The following is a 13744-nucleotide window of genomic DNA, read 5'->3' as shown; positions in this document are numbered from 1 at the left end:
AAGTATATACTTTATTGAATATTGTTTTGTTGTTTAAGCGCTTTGTGACCCTGGTCTGTAAAAGCGCTATACAAATAAAAATTACTTACTTACTTACTATTAGAAAATGATATTAAGCCCCACCCACTCTTCTGTGATTGGTCACTCGGGGAGGTTTGTCGTCACGCATCATCAATCCTGGGGATTCTCCACCTCCGAGGGACTCGTTGTATAAAGAAAGCGGGCGTGATTACAGCTGGCTGGAATTTTTACGTCATAATGGACTCTCGTAACCTCTCGTTCGCCCAGATTTCAGGGCAACTTTATAAAGTAATAAGTTGAAAACATGGTCATGATGAGGGACTTACTGCATCTTGGAGACGAAGAGAGTTGTTTTTTTTTACATTAGTTTCCCTTTAAGAGGTTCACTTGCTCAGAGGCTCATTGCTCTCTGACTAGATGTGTATCATTTGCCTCACGGATGAGAGACAAAGGCGTGTAGAGGGCACACAATGGCCACTGGTTAGGTGACCATATCATTTTACAACTGACTTCCAATGACTAGTTGACACCATTAAGGGCCTGAGGGCCAACCCTTGAGCAAGTTCTCTTGTTTGTGTTCTATTTCCTGAGTAAACAATGGCTACACTTTAATAGGACTTATCTGAGGTTCAGGCCACGAGGGGCGTAGTTGAGACCAACGACCAAAGACTGATGAAGAGACGCTACACCGACCCTTATTGTCATCTCATGGTCCGTCCTGCCCTCACTCATGAACAAAACCTCACGTTACTTGAGTTCCATCCAGCTGGGAAATGGTCTCACCTGGTCAAGCTAATATGGTGATAATGGCCATGATATATTCACGTGTCAAGTGTCCTCGAACACGTGCATATATTTCCAGATTAAAACTAGTGCTAAACTAGTGCTAAACTACTGATAAACCTGTTCTATGGTGGTTCTAAGTTTGTTTGTGGTATTTGCCTCTTTTCCCTTGAGGTTTACTTCCTGGTCGTCATCTGTCTGGAGTCTCTGATCCATCTCGAGGAAGTTTGTTGGAATTCCAACAATGAACATTTAAAATATTTGAAGGTATGATACTCTTCAATGCTAACACAAAGCTAACTCTTAAATAAACTCAGGAACTAAAGTGACTATGCATAACATTGTTTAGTATGAACGTTGTTGCTACGATGCTAACAGAGTTAGCATGGTTGGAAATTTATATGAAAAACAAATATAGTTTATTCATCACTATACTTTATGATAGAAATGAAAACAATAAGATGAAGCAAATCATTTAAAGTTGCAAGAGGTTTTTGAGGGGTTTGGAAGTTCAAAGAAAATGGATGGATGGATCATAATGTTAAAGTGATAGTTCACCACAATTTAAAATTAATTTTCACTAGGGTTTGTGATTATTTTCAGACCAATCTGTTCATTTTCTTGGAAAAAAAGTGTTTCAATGAAGAAAGACTTCAGGAGTTGAGAGACTGATAACTTCCACTATAAATATACTTAAAATGTAGAATTGTTTAGGTTTTTTAGAAACAATTCCTCATGTCGAGGCTTCAGTACAAGAGGGACGTTAATATTTAGTTTGTCAAAAACAATTGAGCATCAGTCGGTACATTAAAAGTTACTTACACACTCGCCTATAACTCCGAAAAACAACAGATTACTCTGAAAATAATCATCTTAGTCGACATGTAGGTAAAAAAAATCGTGTATTTTGGGTGAACTGTCACTCTAAATATAATAAAACTCGTTTTGCCTCTTCTTTAATTTACTAGTTTTCAAAGATCATCCACTAATATATTTCCCGGTGGGTGTTTAGATGAACATATGTAAGTAAGTAAGTAAGTAAGTAATATTTATTTATATAGCGCTTTTCGAGACCAGGGTCACAAAGCGCTTTAACAATCAAAACAATACTCAAAACAGTACATACTTCAAAGATCAAGATAATACTGAGAACAACACAGGAGTTCGAGAAATTCAAGGAAAAGCCTGAACAAATAGAAACGTCTTAAGATGTTTCTTGTGAAATATATTATATTAAAAATGAATATTTCAAAAGGGAAAATGAGTTTTATCTGAGGTCGAATCAGGATTCAGAAAGCTCTTCAGCTATTGTTTAAACATTTGTATTTGAGTGCAATTCAAACGAAACAGATAAATAAATAAAACATGTGTACCATTTGTTTTTCTTCAGATTAAACGTGGACACCAGATTTAGTCAGTGAATAGGTGGAAAAGGGATGGATTTAGCCCAACAAATATGCAGATCCCTGCCCAGTGTCAGCGTGCCCTCCACTCACTGACCGCTCTCTCTCTCTCTCTCTCTCTCCTTCCTTCCCTCTCTCCCTCCCTCCTCTCAGAGCTGTCATCCCTCAATCCCTAAAACGCCCGGATGAGAGCAGCAGGCGACATTCGCGGCAACATGGTCGCGTGAGTCGGTCGAGAGAGAGAGAAAAAGAGAGAAAGAGAGAGAGAGAGAGAAAAGAGAGAGACCCCCATAGGTCCTCGTGCTCCGGAGCCACTGCTGGAATCTCTTGACATTTTTTTTCCTTCTCCTCGCCGACACTTCTGGGAGAATACTGCCGGAGACTGAGGCGTGGAAGGCGGATCGCCGCCGCACATTTCTCCCCTCCTCGCCTGGTGTCCTATTTCGTCGGTGAGTACATTTTCTCCGGGCGACCGAACCCGTCGTTTCCAGCCTCGGCGAGCGAAACTCGGACCCGGGTCACTTTGGATCTGGCGTTTTTCTTTTGTAAAGGGGGGGCTGCGGGTAGGGGGGGTTTAAAAGGCCTGCCGAGGGTTTTTTTAAGACATAAATCTGAGGGATTTTGTGCACGTTTTCTGAGTAGGATCACCGTGCGACGGTTTTGTTCCACCCGCCGGGTCACCCCTGGATTCAGAGTCCGGTGTCGATGTCGTGGCTCAAAACAAACAGTGAATGGAAGCTGCTACACGTGTCTGGGATCTGGGTCCCCCCTTGACCACAATAAGAGGCGACCCCCTTGTTGTCTGGACCCGGGGATGGGTGGACTCAGGGGGGTGTTCGACGGGTCAGAGATTTAACCGGAGAATAAATGGTTGGACTTGATTTCACTCTGTTGAGCTTTCGAGGTGCGTGTGTGTGTGTGTGTGTGTTTGAGGCGGGTCTAGGCATGCGCATGCGCACTCGGAGGCTCCTCTACTCCATTGCCCAATCGGGTTGATACGAGACCCTGTTCGTGTTCTGACTCCCGGAGAAGACGTGGACCTGTACGTGCGCTGGTACCTGAGCATGTGTTCCACCTGGTGCAGATCGAACACGTCAGTGTGAGACGGTTCAGATCTAAAGACTCTTGAGAAGAAAAGAGTTCTTAAAAAAAAAACAGCTGTTATTGTTAATACTTATGTTGAATCAACAGTCGTTCCTACAGAAAGAGTTCTGCAAGAAAAAAACCCCTTTTAATGCACACCTTACATAAGTGTTAAACTGAAGTCAATGAGTTCTTAAAGTGACGGTTCACCCACAATTCAGTCATTTTCTACTCGCTCTCATGTGATCCTTTTCCTTTTCGGAGTTATAGGTAAAACATTTAGACTGGAAGCGCTCACAATATTTACCCAGAGTACTTACTGCCTGCCTGGCATGTTGGCCCCTTAAGCTACTGCTAAAAATATGCCTAAAATATGGACTTGTATAAGATATTTTTGGAACAATTCCTCTCATCAAGGCGTCAATGAAAGATGGATATATTTCGGATAATGCCACAGAGGTATTTATAAGTGTGTCTTTTTGAAAGGAAGATGAAGATGAAGGACAACCAAGCATGAGTCGAAACGTTAACGTTGACGTACATTTCTGCCTATAGCTCAAAAAAGGAACTCAGTTGAAATGTGAATTTTGGGTGAATGAACCCTTTAAAGTGATATACTTGGAGTCTGTCCCAATACTACCTCTACCCCTTGATCTCACTTGGTACACTCGGTTTCTACCAATATTAGCCCTTACCCTTTAGCCCTTGTTGCCTAACCCTTCATAAAGAGTGTCAACAAATGCTCATGTCGTGGCTTCAATATCAGAGGGACATTACAGACGTGCAGTATCGAGGTATTAGGATGTTTTTTAGTGCGACGAAGAAAAGTTGGCTCTGTTGGCGACCATTATATGGACATATGTTTCTGCCTGTAACTCCAAAAAGACAAAGATGAATTTCCAAATTATGCTCTTCTACCTGATCACCACTCATGTTGGAGGTTCTGGTTCAGTAAATGACAGGTTGGAAGACGATTGTGACTGTAATAATTTAGATGGAAACAAAAACAAACTTCATTGTGGTATGAATGGAATGTCAAGACGGGAATATGTTAGATCCATCACCTGCAGTGGCTGATGACGAAGTCCAGTTAAATTTAATATGTTTTTAAGGTGTTTATTTACAACAACATGTAACCTTATGGTCCAGCCAAGGCCTTCACTGGGACTTTTTGTTTTAACGCTAAATAGCTCTTGTATTAATGATTAAGAAATGTAGTTTATAGTTATGTTTCTACATCCTTTAATAGCTAAAATATGTGAAGAATGTTAAGATTCCTTCTGGAATTTACACCCACTTGCACGTTGTCACCCAGCAAAGGGTAGTAAAGGTCAAGGATTGATTGATCATTTGTTGTCCTCCACCTTGAGTTCAAGGATGTAGCGCTTATAGATTTAGGATGAATTGACGAAGCTACTTATATACTTCAAAATGATGGTTATATTAATTTGCACGTTTATTGTATTTTTATGTACGTTAACAGAAAGAAACCAGGGAAATAATTGATTACAATCCAAATAAACTACATGTTAACTTGTTTTTATTAAATAATACAAGATTTGTACCTTAAATAAGACTAATGACAGTGAAGTGGAGTAAAAATAGGACCTTTTTATGATCATCATGTCTCATATTTGTTTTTTTACCTTCCGATACACAGCGAGGCACTCCACAGATGTCTGACTCAGAGTGTGGATGAGAGGCCGTCGTCACAATCCTCTTCTCGCAAAGGTCGGGATTAACATTTTTATTGTGTATATTGGCTTATTGCCAATGTCTCTGGAAGTTAATCTGATTTCGTAATGCGATGATACCGAAGGTGAGGCGTCCGTGCGACGCTCATTCATTTAGACCCAAGAGTTGAGGATGCTCAAGCGGGCTTTGGTGGCGACTCGGAAAAGGACAAGATCGGAATTGAGTTAAGGGACGTTTGGAGGAAGTTCGGGGATAAAGTTTCGGAAAATGCCGAAGGGAGAGACGGTGTTGAACGACTGTGGGAGGGATTTTGTACGTTAAGACATCAACAAGACACGACTAGATGATGTGTCCTGGTGTCATTTGTGACAGAACAACAACTATATATATTTTGTTCTTCAATTTTAACTTGTATTAGTAGTTAAACAGCTCGCTAGCTTGGCTTTTTGTGGTGACGCAACTGAGGCCCGTTTAATAAAGTCCATTTTGACCGAGGTTCAATGACAATGATAATACCTTGAGGCTTGAGGTCCACTGACCATTCACAAGGAACCACACGGCTTTTTTTACTCTGTGATGGATTTTCCAAAATGAAATAATAGCGAGACGGTGGGCGTAGGGAAGAATAACAGGAAGAACGCACAAAGTAACCAGACAGTCGGAGGCGAAAAGGAACCTGACAAGTCATGGAACACAAACATTACTAATGTTTATTACTCACCGCCAGTGTGGAGGTCTTGTTGTTGAGCTGTGTTAATCCAGCTCTGCTTCTCCACCACAGCCTGACCTCATAAACCATTTCAGTTTCCTTTGAGCACTTGGATTCATAACATTTCGATCAAAGTGAGTGTAAAACACAACGAAGGTACCTTATAAAAATAACATTGTAACTGTAAGATTAGACCTGATGGTGTTTCCTAAAGTATGAAATTAGTAAGATAAGGTGATGCAAACCCTGATGGGAAATGGCCAAAGAACAAAAAGAACAAAAAGATATAGAGGTGTAGTGAAGAAACTCATTTGAAAACCAAATTTTACGACTTCCTGGATTGATGACGCGCAATGACACACCTCGAAGTGTTTTCAGTGGTTGGTTCATGATTCATTTATTAGTTTTGAGAGTTTTGTACATACTGATGATAAGATGGAGTCCGACATCTATTTACGACATACTTAAATCAACACATTATTTGAACTTTTTTTTTGAAAGTTTAATGTAGGCATAATTTTTACAGAATAAGGTCATAACAATTAATGTTAATTGACAAATACAACTCACCTTTTACACCAAATCAGTTACAAAAAACAGCTTCAGTCTGAACTCTAATGATAACCTAAATTATAAAAATAATGCTTTCTTTTTTGCAACTGGTTGTGGACCTCGGCTTTACACTAAATTTATCTACATACGTGAAAATAAAGGCAAAGACTGCTTAGCTATACTGACTGCTTTTGAACGATCTTTGGCTTTGTGCCCTTGCGGGTTCTCGGCACACGCCATCAGATAACAACTTAACACCTCGCAGGCATGACACTCTGGTTTTTCCTTCTGCTTCTATTGCCACCGAAACACAGCTGGTTTAAAGTGTGCAAGTAAAAAAAAAAAAAAAAATAGCTTGTTGATTTAAGATTATATTTTCTGCATGGGACTCGTTTTTGAATATTCACAACAAGGTCATTAGGTATTTGTTTTTTCAACAAACATTTTTTAAGCAGCCTGTATTGTCTGTGTTGATTCCAGCTTTAACCACAATATCTATCCTACAACGTCGTAAATGCTTAAGTACACAGTCCCGTTAACACGCAATAACCGAACAAAGACGAGTTGATCTCAAGTTGTCACAGTAATAAGACCTTATTGTATTTGTGAAAGTGTATAACCTTTTAAAAGAAATACTAAGATGTTACATAGAAGTTTAATTGAAAATGTGAATATCATCATTCACATTCTTGTGTAACAATGAATAACATTCAACTTCTCTTTGTAAAATGTCATAAAACACTAACTTATTAAAGTCTGGCTGTTTCCACACCAGACGTCAATAAAGACTTAAAAGGACGTCGACAATACAACTTGTAACCGCGGGGTAATGATTAATCAAAAAAGGTCGATAAGAGCGAGTAAAATGCGAAGATGGAAATACATTGACGTGTTTTCATTGTGATTTAACACATAGTTTGCCATGAGAACTTGAATGTATACATTAGATAAGATGAATTATCGAATGATTTGATGGCTCTATCTTGTGATGCTGTAAACTTGGATATGAAATCATGTTGCGATAAGATATACAGATGAATAACTTCCCTCTTTTCTTTTTTTTTCTATCTCTTGTAATGGAGACTCGTGCTCCTGTTGTTTGTCAGACTTGTACGATAAGGGTCATTGCCAGGTTCTCCCTCTCCCACACTGATAACCTACCTGTCTGTCTTTCGAGTTGCACTGAGTCGACAGTAGAAGGCACCGAACCCTTGAGGAGTCATTCATCTTCTGAGTTTTCACCACCAGTTTTTACCAAGACAGAAGTTGAAAGAAAAAAGAAAAAGCTCTAATGGTTGAATCCACAGTTCTGTATTTGTAAAGGTCTGGTTTCTCCAGTGAGCTTGCTTACCTGGATACCTTGTATATGGCAGAGAATCCTCTGAATAAACACATTCAAGAGACGCACAAGAGATTTTCCATAGTACTTACCGGCATAAGGACGGCACGGCAGAGAATTCCTGACACGCAGTAAAGACTTCTAGGTCTGGCTGAACTGAGTCACTGAGTCTATTGTTTACCTCTGCGTCGCACAAGTCTGTCCCAACAGTAGCACTCTTGGTTTTTCTCGTCATAACTTGGTTTACAGATTCAATTTTGATGTTTCAAGTTGTGTCGTTGTTTTTGCCATCCATCTTCATTTTAGTTTGAGTCATTTCAGTGTATTTGTAGTATAGTTAGCGACTCTAACAATCAAATACAGTACAATGTCCTAAACCGCATGTTTCAGCCCGATGGTTGACTCAAAATCAAAGTAGATTAATGTACATATTGCGACCTATAAAGATGCCACTGTTTGAGATACTATACGTAAGTTAAATGGATCATTTATATTTGATTTTCTCAGACTCCTGTGATTGTCCTGGTGTTGTCTTGACCTTTTTAAGCTTACATTTTATTGAGTTTTGTTATGATTGTTTAAGCGCTTTGTGACCCTGGTCCGGAAAAGCACTCTACAAATATAAATTACTTACTTAATCTATGTCAACACTTGTACAGGGAAGAAAGTAAAACCACCTCCAAGAATAGACGGTACCACAGTCGGACTCGTACGTTTTGTTACAGTGAGTTTGGTAAATGTACCTTTTTGTTTGGCCCCTTAACTTTGTCTGTTAAAACATTTTGGCCCCTTTTATGGTTGAGGTTGATAGCTCTGGTTTAAACCAACTCGTCCATAAGAAAACTTGTTTTCATACTTTATTATTAATGCCTGTCCAGACAAGAAAGAAGCTCTTATTCAAAGATACACATGACACACCAACTGAAATCTTTTTGGTACAACCATTGTTAAATAGCTTATTTAAGTTACATTCATAGTCTTATAGTTATATTTAATTTCAAGTGTAATTCTTCCTACAATAGTGAGTCATTTCTATAGAAGTAGCAGTTGTATTGTATTCCTGAAGCTTTTTACGGACAGAATTCCTTTAATTCCTCATCAAATTTATTTTTATTATTAAATGTTTCTTCTTTTATTTACAAAAGCTGTCAGGCAGCTGAAGGGCCCTAGTCTGTTGGGGTCTGTTTGTGCCGTACCTTCTCTGGGGTCTGATGTGCATCGAGCACCTTATCTCACCATTAGGTTCATCTCACAGCACCAGATATAGCTACTGAAATTCCCCCAAGACCCGATAAAACTATATCCTGAGGGAGAAAAAAAGCTACTAAATGGTCCCATTAGTCTTCATCCACAGGGGACGACTTGCACGTCAGGAAGATCGTAGGTCTACAACAAAGTTTCCACCGACTCGGCCCTGCTGAGGCATACTCACCGTCTTTTGGTGTCTATCGTGCGTACTCTAAGACCCCGGAAATAATCAGTGACCTCAAAATATTTGGTCTGCAGCCGTGCACCGATGTGGAAAAGACCGTGCTCCCCAAAAGGACACTCTGAGCTGAAGTGTTTTGACCCGACAAACCCATCAAAGAATAAGCAACTCTTTAAAGATCCGAGTTGATTAAGCCTTAAATGAATGGAATTTACTGTTACTCGGTCATTATCTTCATTGGCGCTGACAGAATCCAAAGAACTGCCCGAAGTCCCGGTTCTGTCGGTGGAGGAGGTTCAGTTCAAACACGTCAGGCAGGAGGTCCCGGTGACCCCTGTTAACCCACATAAACCTACTGTACATCACGTCCGACGGAGGAAAGCGGCGACAATGTGCTCTTTCATGCACGACAAGAGAACTTGGCCTCTGATGTGTTTTCACTTTCACCGCCTTGTCTCCCCCGTTACTCATCCTTCTTGGCTTAATTCGAAGTGATCTGAATGGCCATGTGTGAGACGCCCAAACTTCCCTTTTAGGTCGAGTCTCTGATGCGGAGTGTTTTTGTGTTTTGAGATGATAAACGATCATAGATAAAATGAGATCAACAAGTCGATCCCATTGGAGGTCACCACTAGGGCTGGGTATCAATTGAGAAGTTTTGATACTGATTCCTTCACTTCGATACCGGTTCCTAAATTCCGATTCAAAAGAAAATGACGCAAACATACTACAAGAAACATCTTAAGACGTTTTTATTTGTTCAGGCTTTTCCTTGATTTTCTGGAACTCCTGTTGTGTTATTAGTTTTATCTTGCCCTTTAAAGTATATACTTTATTGAATATTGTTTTAATTGTTTAAGCGCTTTGTGACCCTGGTCTAGAAAAGCGCTATACAAATAAAAATTATTTACTTACTTACTTACTTTTGCTTTTCCAAGCTGTTTTTTGCCGTCATTGTTAACGAAGGAATCTGATGTTTATTACCTTTGTCACTTACGAAAAGGTGCGATCACGCATGGGTGTCGACACAACAGAAAGACAAAGTATGTTACGATACTCGTTACTCCCGAAGCATTTTGTTCCGTGCCAAAAAATAACCGAAGTTCGATACCCAGCCATAGTAACTACAGCAGTTTTTAAAAAAAAAAATAGTTATCCCTCTTCCATCAATGTCCTCTTTTAATACATCCATAAACAATCATTTTGTTCTCAAAAACTTGAGTTCTACCACTCCAGAAAGAAGTTTTTTGAGTGGGAAATGGTACAATCTTGACCAAGCCATCCATTCATGTGTCTTGTTTGTGAGCGATTCCTATTTCTTGGTTTCTTTAAGAAGTTTTTGTGGATAAATATTTTTTAGAAACGGATTTATTAGCCATGTATATTCACAATATTCAAGAATTTATTTTCCTCCTGGTTTTAGTTTCGCCTTTAAAATAATAATATTAGGAAAATATAAGTAAAAATAAAAAAAATATAAAACAAATATACAAAATGGTGTACAGTAGGTGTAGAACGGTATGATTTGGTCGTACTTAAAATGATAGTTCTACCATAAAGGGGGGTAACCAGAGTAAGGCACTACTTTTCTGGATTTATAGACAAAAATCGATGCCACTTTTCTTCGTCCTTGTTGTCCAAAAACACACACTTAAAACAACAACCAAACACTCTTGTATTAAAGCCTCGACATTAGTTAAATTGTTAAAAATAAACAAGTATTTATTTAAGAGCTTGTTTGTAGCAGAAGCTAAAAGGCTAACATGCTATACAAGCAGGAAACACACACTAAATCTCGCGAGAACTACTACTGTCTACATACAGAGACCACGACTGTCATATGGACATGCATTTCTACCCGTCCTACAAAAAGAAATGTAATAAATGTAGTAATATTCCACTAGACAACAGCGATGATAAAGTAATTTTATTTCAGTCACATTTATGATGTTTCAGTCTCAACCGTATGTTGAGCAATATTAGTGTATGTTTATTATTTTGTGATTTAAAAATCCTTTTTTAAATATGAATGTACTCTGGTTTATAAATGGTTTCCTAGTAGCTTGTTGTTGTTGTTCTATTCCCGCAGGTTGAGGAAGATCGTAAACGTTGTTGTGTCTTCAGAAACTTCAGTCAGCGGCGCCATTTAAAAGCCTTGTTAAAGCCACACCCCCGGCCTTTCATACGCCCTATCGTGTGTCGGGAGTCGAGAGCACATTGTGCCATGTTTATGTTTTTGCTTCTTGCGAAAAAGCTAAGAAGCCGGTTTTCATGAAGGCACAATCGCGGCACGTGTTCCCCGCATGTTGACAAATTCTGGGAAACTTTCTGCCATCTCAACGTTTTTTCACCCGAGGCCCCCGAGTGACCGTGGGATACAAAGCGGTTGCAAACGTCCTCTCGAATCCATCACCTGCGAGTCGTTGTTGTGCAAGTGGCCTGATGACAGAGTGTGTATGAACAGTCGCAGGCATCCGAGTTATGAACTGTAACCCACAGTGAGTCACCGTCAATGTATGTGTCAAGTGTTGAGTCACGATTCAGCTCTTCAGAGACGCTGTAGAATCACATTTACACAATCGTCAGTAAACATCTTTTTATTTATTTTCAAGCTTTAATACAAGCGTAAAAAAGAAGTAAAATACACTTTGTTTTCCCATATATGTGTGTATATATACAGTGGCTACGTAAAGTAATTAGACGCCTTTCGATTTTTCACTCTTTGTTTCATTGCAACCATTCGCTAAAATAATTGAAGTGCATTTTGTTCCTCAATAATGTACATCCTCAAATACAGGTGTGAAACTTGCATAATCCCCCAAGAAAACTCGTGGCTTTACTGGTTCAAAAAGGTGCTTCTACTCAATACTGAGCCACGGGTCTGAATATTTGTGATGTTTCCGTTTAACTTTTTTAATGCATTTGCAAACATTTCTACATTTCTGTTTTTTTTTCTGTCAAGATGTGGTGATGAGTAAACATTAATGAGGACAAAAAAGAACTTCGCGAATTGCTGCAATTAAACAAAGTGAAAACTCGAAAGGGGTCTGATTACTTTCGGTACCCACTGTATATATATGTATATATATTAATATATACACACATTCAAATTAAAATAAATTGACGATACATTTACAGTGGAAGACATGCTTTTTTTTTTTAAAGTAAACAAAAATAAATTAAATGTTATTCTTTATGATTAAACCTTTTTTTTAAAAAAAAAAAAAATACATTTATTAAGTGTTAATGTCTCAAAATAAGTCGCATGACTTAAATGAAGAAAAAAGTCTTTATTTTCTTAAATACATCAAAGGAGGAGACAACTGAGATATAATATGATAAAACAATATAACATTATTAACTTATAAGAAGTTATTTTGTCAGCCACGCTTTCTAAATGAAGTATATTCTCTTTAAAACCATGAGCACTTTATTCAAATTCAAACCCTTCATACCCTGATCATATCAGTATTTCAAGGGATCATGTAATCGTAACTAAAATGTTAAAAATAAACACAATGCTAACTAGCTTAGCATCTGTAGGACTCTCTGTTTACGTCTTTTGCCCTGATTCAATTTTTTTTTAATATGCATTGATTTATTTTGACACTTTCATTACAGGAATTGGAGAATTACACGTTATTTTACATGCATTATTGGGGATGTAAAATGTTTAATATCATTAAATATATTATTACAGAATTTAATGCAGAATTCTCCTTTACATGTAACGTATACAAATATTTTGTATTATTTTCGTGTTTATTAAAAGTTAAATGGGTGAAACTTGATTTTTCGAAATATATATATATATATATATATATATATATATTATATTATATTATATTAAAATCGATTTTTGGTTGAGCAACGGCACCAAAATTAAAATATATTTTTGGAGCAATCTTGTTCGTTCCTGATGATTCTTTTGTCTGACAATGGCAACTATTGCAGAAGTCACCTTGACGGAGGTTCTTGGGAAGAAGCAGATAAACGTATGGAAAAGACGTGGCTCTCGTTCCCATGACGGTCTGGGGGCCCCGGGGCAGGTGGCTCCAGTAGGTGCGTCCCCGTCACCGAGGGCGGTGGGCGTTCTGCTGGCACCGGCGGCGTCTCCGCCGGAGAACAGTCTGTCTCTGATCGGGCCCACCTCGCCCTCGCAGCACAATCGCACTGTTATGTCGTTGGCCCGCCTCGCCATGGCAACATCACATGATAGCACAGAACAAGTGGGAGTCACTCACGCTGCGTTTGTGTCGTCGTGTTTGTGTCGCTTCATCCGAGGAAAAAAATCTGGTTTCGCCTGTTTTTTCACGACACGGACAGGAAAGGTTTGTGTTGGTTTGAGGCGGACTTTCCTTTGGTCCGACGACTCTTACGATGACACAAGTCGTCGTAAACTGTCATTTTAGAGCGAAATGTTTGATCTAATCTGTTTCTCCAGGTCTGTGTTGTTCTCAGGAACTCACGATTTATTAGACCATATATTATTTTTGACTTCAGGGCTGTTGGTTTAAAACTGTCCAAAATCTTCTACATCTATATTTATAGAAATACATGTATAGATATGTTTGTTCCCCATATTGTATTAATATTCAATAGTTCTGTGTAGACATGTTTTTAAGTAATAATAATAACAAATCACTTTGTGTCACCTGTGTTAAATATTTCTATTTTTATTTTTATTTTTAATTACTTCGGGAAAAGCTTAACTCTGAGGTTCAAACCTT

At 38.7% G+C, this 13744-nt stretch overlaps 1 protein-coding gene across 3 annotated transcripts in view; it reads left to right on the top strand.

The window, feature by feature from the left end:
* The first annotated feature begins 2398 nt into the window (after positions 1 to 2398).
* Positions 2399 to 13744, top strand: part of slc20a2 (solute carrier family 20 member 2) — a 54042-nt gene continuing 42696 nt past the window's right edge. The window contains exons 1-2 of one of the 3 annotated variants that reach the window (XM_087788159.1): positions 2400 to 2656; positions 4951 to 5021. The gene's annotated coding sequence lies outside the window, so the exon portion shown is untranslated. Of the gene's footprint in view, positions 2657 to 4950; positions 5022 to 13744 lie in introns of all 3 variants that reach the window. The other 2 variants (XM_087788174.1, XM_087788151.1) reach the window with 2 other exon arrangements.

Source organism: Callionymus lyra, chromosome 1 (assembly GCF_982586985.1).
Source record: "Callionymus lyra chromosome 1, fCalLyr1.hap1.1, whole genome shotgun sequence".
NCBI lineage: Eukaryota > Metazoa > Chordata > Actinopteri > Syngnathiformes > Callionymidae > Callionymus > Callionymus lyra.
This window is presented reverse-complemented; position numbering and strand designations above follow the sequence as displayed.